Source organism: Melanostigma gelatinosum, assembly GCF_949748355.1.
Source record: "Melanostigma gelatinosum genome assembly, chromosome: 16".
Lineage (NCBI taxonomy): Eukaryota > Metazoa > Chordata > Actinopteri > Perciformes > Zoarcidae > Melanostigma > Melanostigma gelatinosum.
Genome location: NC_136649.1, coordinates 19,684,179 through 19,690,532, shown reverse-complemented (window position 1 = coordinate 19,690,532; position 6,354 = coordinate 19,684,179). Strand labels below are relative to the sequence as shown.

The 6,354-nt window shown below is 42.5% G+C and overlaps 1 long non-coding RNA gene across 1 annotated transcript; it reads right to left on the bottom strand.

The window, feature by feature from the left end:
• Window positions 1-5,135: 5,135 nt before the first annotated feature.
• Window positions 5,136-5,898, bottom strand: LOC306790682. The gene is made up of 3 exons (XR_013772717.1): window positions 5,628-5,898; window positions 5,428-5,529; window positions 5,136-5,196 (listed from the first exon to the last, which is right to left on the bottom strand). It is a non-coding gene; the product is annotated as an uncharacterized lncRNA (long non-coding RNA).
• Window positions 5,899-6,354: the final 456 nt, after the last annotated feature.

The following is a 6,354-nucleotide window of genomic DNA, read 5'->3' as shown; positions in this document are numbered from 1 at the left end:
CACTCTGTGTATCTGCCAAAATACTCTTTCATTTCTTTCTCTGTTAGTTCTGGTTAAATGTATTCGTCTTGTCCAAAAGTGAATTACTTCAGTGGAATTTTGGGAAGTTGTTCAAACATTGTTTTTCAAGTTGAATTGAACCAGACATGAATTTAAACACCTGAGGTCACTGACAAAGCACCTTGCCATTCGATGCGAGGGCAGAATATTTACTTGTGATTCGTCACTCGAAGGGCCTGTTGTAGTGTCTCCTCTTTAAAGACAATAGGCAATGATTAACTTGGGCCTTGTTTCCTTTGATGTCTACATCTACAACCTACTGTCACGCTGATCAACAGTTTCTTAAAATCTACTTCCATTTTTGTTTTCAGTAACCTTTAACACACGTGGAAGACCATCCGTTTCAAAAAAAAGCCATGCATTCAAATGATGATTTAAACACGTATAAGCAGCTAAATGTATTGATGTATCAAAGCAAAAGTTCTCAATGTGAAGAGGAGTGAAAAAAGCTTCTCTTTGAGGATTTGCATAATTTCAGATCAGATAAAGAAGGAAAGGGAGGACATGAAAGGACAGAAGGAAGGAAAGATAGAAATGAAAATGACCGGTAATGTTTGTTTGTAATTTACATAATTTTGATTTAATATTCCATTAATTGTAGGGGACATAGTTGTATTGTATCGTTGATTTCCAGAAGAATCTCTTAAAAGAGATGCCTTAAACTGATTGGCCATGATCCGACTAAAAGACTCGCTTGCTGGTAATTAATTCGAATTAATAAATTAGAAGTTTTCCAATCTTTTGGACTCTTTTCCCTCTTTTCCCTTAAATAAGTAGGCGACCAGATTACATTGTTCTGTCCAGGACATTTGTAGTAGATTACTGGAACATTACAGGCCCATGAATAATGAACCAGTTTAGCTGCTGTTGCCTGTAATGGTTCCTTTCAATCACTTCAACTCAATATGTGGTGAAGAGTATTGTTTATTTGCTCCAGGCAACACGAGTCGAGGTTTTTCTTCAGCCGGTCTGCACCAAATCTGGAGGCCACAGGGTTCTGTAAACAATCCTCGCCTGTAGATACGTTTTCAGGTTTTTCCTCAGAAAACAACAACAACACACTTCATTGTATCCGTGCTGCTCCTGATAATCAGGTCGCAATGCCTGATCTGAAGCCGGCTGAGGTCATCCACTGAGGTCATCCACTTCCTGCTAATTGTCAGGGAGATCAGTGTGGTGGTCGTGATAAACTGGGACAGGAAACTGGTCGACGGGGAGTTCTGAGTGGAGCTGGAGCCAACGGGGAGACTGGGAATATGGTTATAGGCCTGGAGGTGGAAATGATCATGGTGTTGGAGATGGTGGTAATAGCACTGGGAATGTTGCTGGTTTCCTTGTGCAGCTCTTTTTATGGCTCTGTAACTTTATTTTTTTGAAGCCAACAGAAAATAGGCTTTGAGCAAACGGATGTATCACGCCGTCCACTTTCTATTTCAGAGCTTTAACGGTGCAATTTTCTCCTCCTAAAATGAAAGCCTGCTTTTAAATGGCAGCGTTATCTGCTGGTGGTCCTGATTGCTTGGCTGAATGAGGAAATTCCCCGTCTAAATGCAGAATGAAACCACCTGCCTGTAAGCTAAACACAGCCACAAGACAATAGGGAAAAACTGCAGACTGAGGGTAGAAAGGACGGGATCTTATCCGACGGTCAAGGATTGAGCAGACTAACTCCATTTCAACCCAGGCTCAGGCACAATCCTGCATCACATTTGCTATCTCATGGCTGAACTCCCGTCTTTGGGACCTCGCTGACTCCACAGACACATGAACGCCTTACAAACAGCCCCTGGAAGGACGCGTGGAATAAACACTGCTCCTAAACAGAACCAGATGTTCCTCCAGCTATGAAGCGGAGGGCGCTGTGATCCGGCTCTGGGTTGGGCTGTTCCCCAGCGTCACCGAGGCAAACCAGCTCCAGCTTTAGGCCTTAGCAAAACAGGTCTCTTCCTGTGCCTCACAGGAGCAACTATTCCTATTCTGAGGCCCTTTATTCTGCGATGTATGCATTTCATTTCGAGGATATTAATGCTGTGAGCGACTGAAGTGGCGTCTTTGAAGTGACCTGTTGACTGCAGGGTCTGTTACTTCAGTAGAAGTGCGTAACTAGCCTTTAAGTGGCCTGAGCTGTGGTCTCCAATTATTTGTTTTACTTGGTCCGGCCTATTTGCTGGATGACAAACTCAGATTATAACCTACGCACAAATGAAAGAAAGGAGACTACGAGTCTACAACCAGGCACAGTGAGGCACAGTGGTGCATTCAGCGAAATGCTAACATTAGCATGCTAACACGCCCATGATGCTAAAGACCGGTGCAGGCAGGCTGTTTTCAATATTCACCATCTTAGTTTAGCGTGTTAGCATTGCTAACATTTGCTAGTTACCGCTAAACACAAAGTATAACTGAGGCTGGTGGGAATGTCGAGTTCTGCAGGTATTTGGTCATAAAGCAACGGACATATAAATAAACAACATTTGACCTGCTGGTGGCGCTAGAGGAAATGTTGAAGTTATTTAAATCCTTCCTTAAGGAGACACGTATAATATCATGGCAATCCAGCCATTACTGAGATACTTCAGTCTGGTCCAAAGTTGAGGCCCGACCAACCTGAGTTTGTCATCCAGTCAGTTAAGGTGAAAACATATTTAACTTATGCTCACTTATTATGCTTAACTGAAGCATTATTTAGGGTGTTAATGTGTTGAGTCAACTCAAATGAATTAGTTATGGTGAGAGGAGGATCTTGAGTTCGTTTCAATATAAATTTTTGAGAATGTCAATATTTGATTGTTTTTGGCAGATGATTATGGACTTGATAAAACGACCAATGTACTCAAGGAGTCAAAGTTTCCTCGTAGTATTTAAATGTTTCTGGGAGACAGGGTTGGTAGGAGTTTAAAGTTGTTATTGTCTTAAGGAGACAACAAGGCCCTTGATATTTTATAAGACTGTGAACCGGAGGCTGTAATGACAGTCTATACGAGATTTGAGATGAAAACCTTGATGGCTTTCTTGGCAGAGGAAACATGCTTTTGTTGTAACTTAAAACTTGGGTTGGGGAAGTTTGGAGCGGCAACAACCTTGTGGGATTAGTCTCCATGGCCCATGTATATTTTCACTGAAAACAACAGATTTTCACATTCCGCAGCATCATTTATTCATCTGACAAGCATTAGATGATGATTAGATGATGCAAATTATGTTCCTCTTGGGTGGAGTCTGGCTTCTTTTTTTTTTTTCTGTTCCCAGGATGAAGTTTTGAAATAAAGCAAACATCCAGTTTGTACTGACTTGACTGGATCCACTCTCGTTCTTTGGGAGGAAACCGCCTTCATTCCCTTCAAATTGAGATTTAGAGCCGCAGCTTCGAGCTTGCTGTTACACAACCGGTGGGTTGGAAAGCAGCATGCGGACATGATGATGTTAACTACATACGCAGCACTTTCCGCAGGTCAAACCTCAGCCTCCAAACCCACAGACTATCTATTAGACTCGAAATGAAGCCGTTCATTTGTGCTTGTGGTACAGAATTCCATTTGAGTTACAGTAAAAAAAAAAACAACTTTAGCTTTGTCATGCTACAGTAAATGATGAAGAATCAGCTCTCAGTAAAAGAAAAACCCTGTGACTCATACATGTGGCTGTGTAGCAATCATATTTTATTTTTTCCGTTTCGTACATTCATGCCACATGTACTTCATATGGAATGGATAGACGGAATAGATTTTCCAAGTTCACATTCATTCCCTCGAAAAGATTGTACATAAAAAGTGGACGTAGTCACTGACGTCACCCGTTGGTTTCTGGACTCCAGCTTTGAAGCCTTGAGTTTGCCATTTTTGGTGTCGCAAACGTGGTTTTCGGCGGTCACCATCTTGACACAAGAGGGTGAAGCTAAGTACAGCCGCATACGGGGCGACCGTGGCTCACTGGGTTAAGCGGGTCGTCTGGGAACCGGAAGGTCAACGGTTCGATCCCCGACTGGGACGCGGGGGCAAGCCGTGTATAGTTGGCATACGCTGACAGCCAATGAAATTGCAGCATTTCATATCGCTGGTTTCAGCTCCTGGACGCAGATTCGAGTCTCACTGGGGCAAAGCCACTCATCAATGACAAAGAGCTATTCATAAATCAAGAAATGTTTATCCAGCTTTACCTTTTACTGATTATCACTAGATTGTAGTGGCAGATAGATTATCAAGTACTTGACTTATTTTTGGCTATAAACCTATTATATTGCAGTTTTTACTGTTGACTATAATGATTCACGTATTAATGAGACATGTGAACATTAGTGAATGAAATATATTTATTAAACACAACAGGGACAGTGAATATTGAACACAGAGCCAATAATGCAAGGTCACAAATACACAACACAAATATGTTAAACAAATATAATAATGACAAAACACTCCCCTTTTCTCTTACTTTCCCTTTTCAACCTCCCATCTCTTTTTTTCTGTCTCATAAAAAGCAGGTCGTCTGCTTCTCCATGCCCTGGTCTTTGTAAAAGGAAAAGACTTTACCAGGGCAGTAAATGTACTTCCCTGTTAGTCCAGGGAACCCCGTGTGAATGTGAGGACTGTTTGGATCCTGCTTCAGATCCATCTGACAGAATCGACACTTGCGACCTGTGGGCTGGGATTCAGTCCTCTTCCTCTTCTGCTGTCCTCTGTCCTCCACCCTTTTCCTTGTAGCATCCAGTTCCAGCTGAAAGAACTTTGGAGGAGGAAGATCAGAGATGCTGTGGATTCATTCTGGCTGGGGAGGGAGACGTCACAATGACACCATCTTCATGAGGTTGCGCACAGGAAAGGAGCCTGGCCAGAGAGCCGTGGATTCCAGCTCTGTCTTCATCCAGATCCTCTGCTGCTGTGAACAGGTCCACTGGCTGACTTCATGCTCGTAGCCAGGGAGCTGTGGAGGAGGACGGGTGGGGACAGCTAACGGCCTGGGTGATTGCTCACCTAGTCAGACAAGAATAAACGGAGCAAATTAGTACGATTCTGGGTGCGTCTTGATTTAATCTTTTGACATGAAAAACCTTCTCACACTAACTTTGATCTCTCTGTGCAGGTGACAGTTGAGCGGGCTCTGCAGACGTCTCAGGAGAAATCAGGGGGGCCTCTGACACTACAGAGAATATTAAACATGTTGTCATTATTATTGACAGTAAGATGAAGCAAGGATGTAACATGACATCTACACTGTAGTCTGTGAAACTCAGCAAGCTGGACACTGGAGTGCTGCCTACCTATTGTCTGAATACAGTGCAGCAGCAACTGTATAGAATTAACAACAGTTTTGATGAACACTACATGAAGTATATTTTTAAGATGCAAATACAGGTCAAATAACACACACCAGGGACTGTGACAGTTGCCTCTGTTGCTGGACGACCCGCTCCTTCTGGCAGCAGACACGTGAGCTCCTGAGGAACAGGCACTGGTCTCCTTACAGTTACAGCTGCAAGGAGAGAAGGATCACAAAACACAATCAACGGTTTATAACAGATATGAGCACAGTGAATATGACAGATGTGTTTACATGTTGGATGTATTTACCATCTACTTGTGAACCCTTCAGATGAGTTGGTGCAGCCAGTGTAGCAGATGGTTCTACAATGGAAAACACCTTGTCAGTAATTTATATTTTGACAAAGAAACACAACTGTTCGTATCGTTACGTCACCTTTCTCAGCCGTATCCAATGACAGACTGTTTCTCACATTAATATATAAAGAATATACTTCATTCATACACGTGTGTTTGTCTTTCAATGGGTTAATATTCAGTGGCCAGTCATTGTGATGTAACCTAGGCAGGTGAAGCAACATGGCACACTTCAAACACATGCATTCAGGTGTTAGTAACACAGCAGTTTCAGACATGCATATTGTTTCTTTTTATCCATATAAGGAAACAAAGAGTGATACGTACCCTCATCATGACTGGTATCAATTCATAGTCACAAGGACAACAAGCAGAACACCTAAACATGAGACAGAACGGTTCAATGCTTCACGTGGGATAAGAAGTCATGGTCCCAGGCTTGTCTGTTGATGGCAGAACGTTTTTGGTGAAAAACCTCTTTCTGTTCCCGGAGCCTGTTGTTATCTGGCTGTTTGATGATGCAGAAACAGCTGGTAAACAAACAAAAAACATATCATATACACTGAATAGAACACACGATTAACCGGTCAGCAAACCGGCTGAACTGTAACTGATTTTAAATCTTCAGGTGGTAGAAATGAAAGACATCAAATGTTTACTCTCAGCTCTGCACATGTGG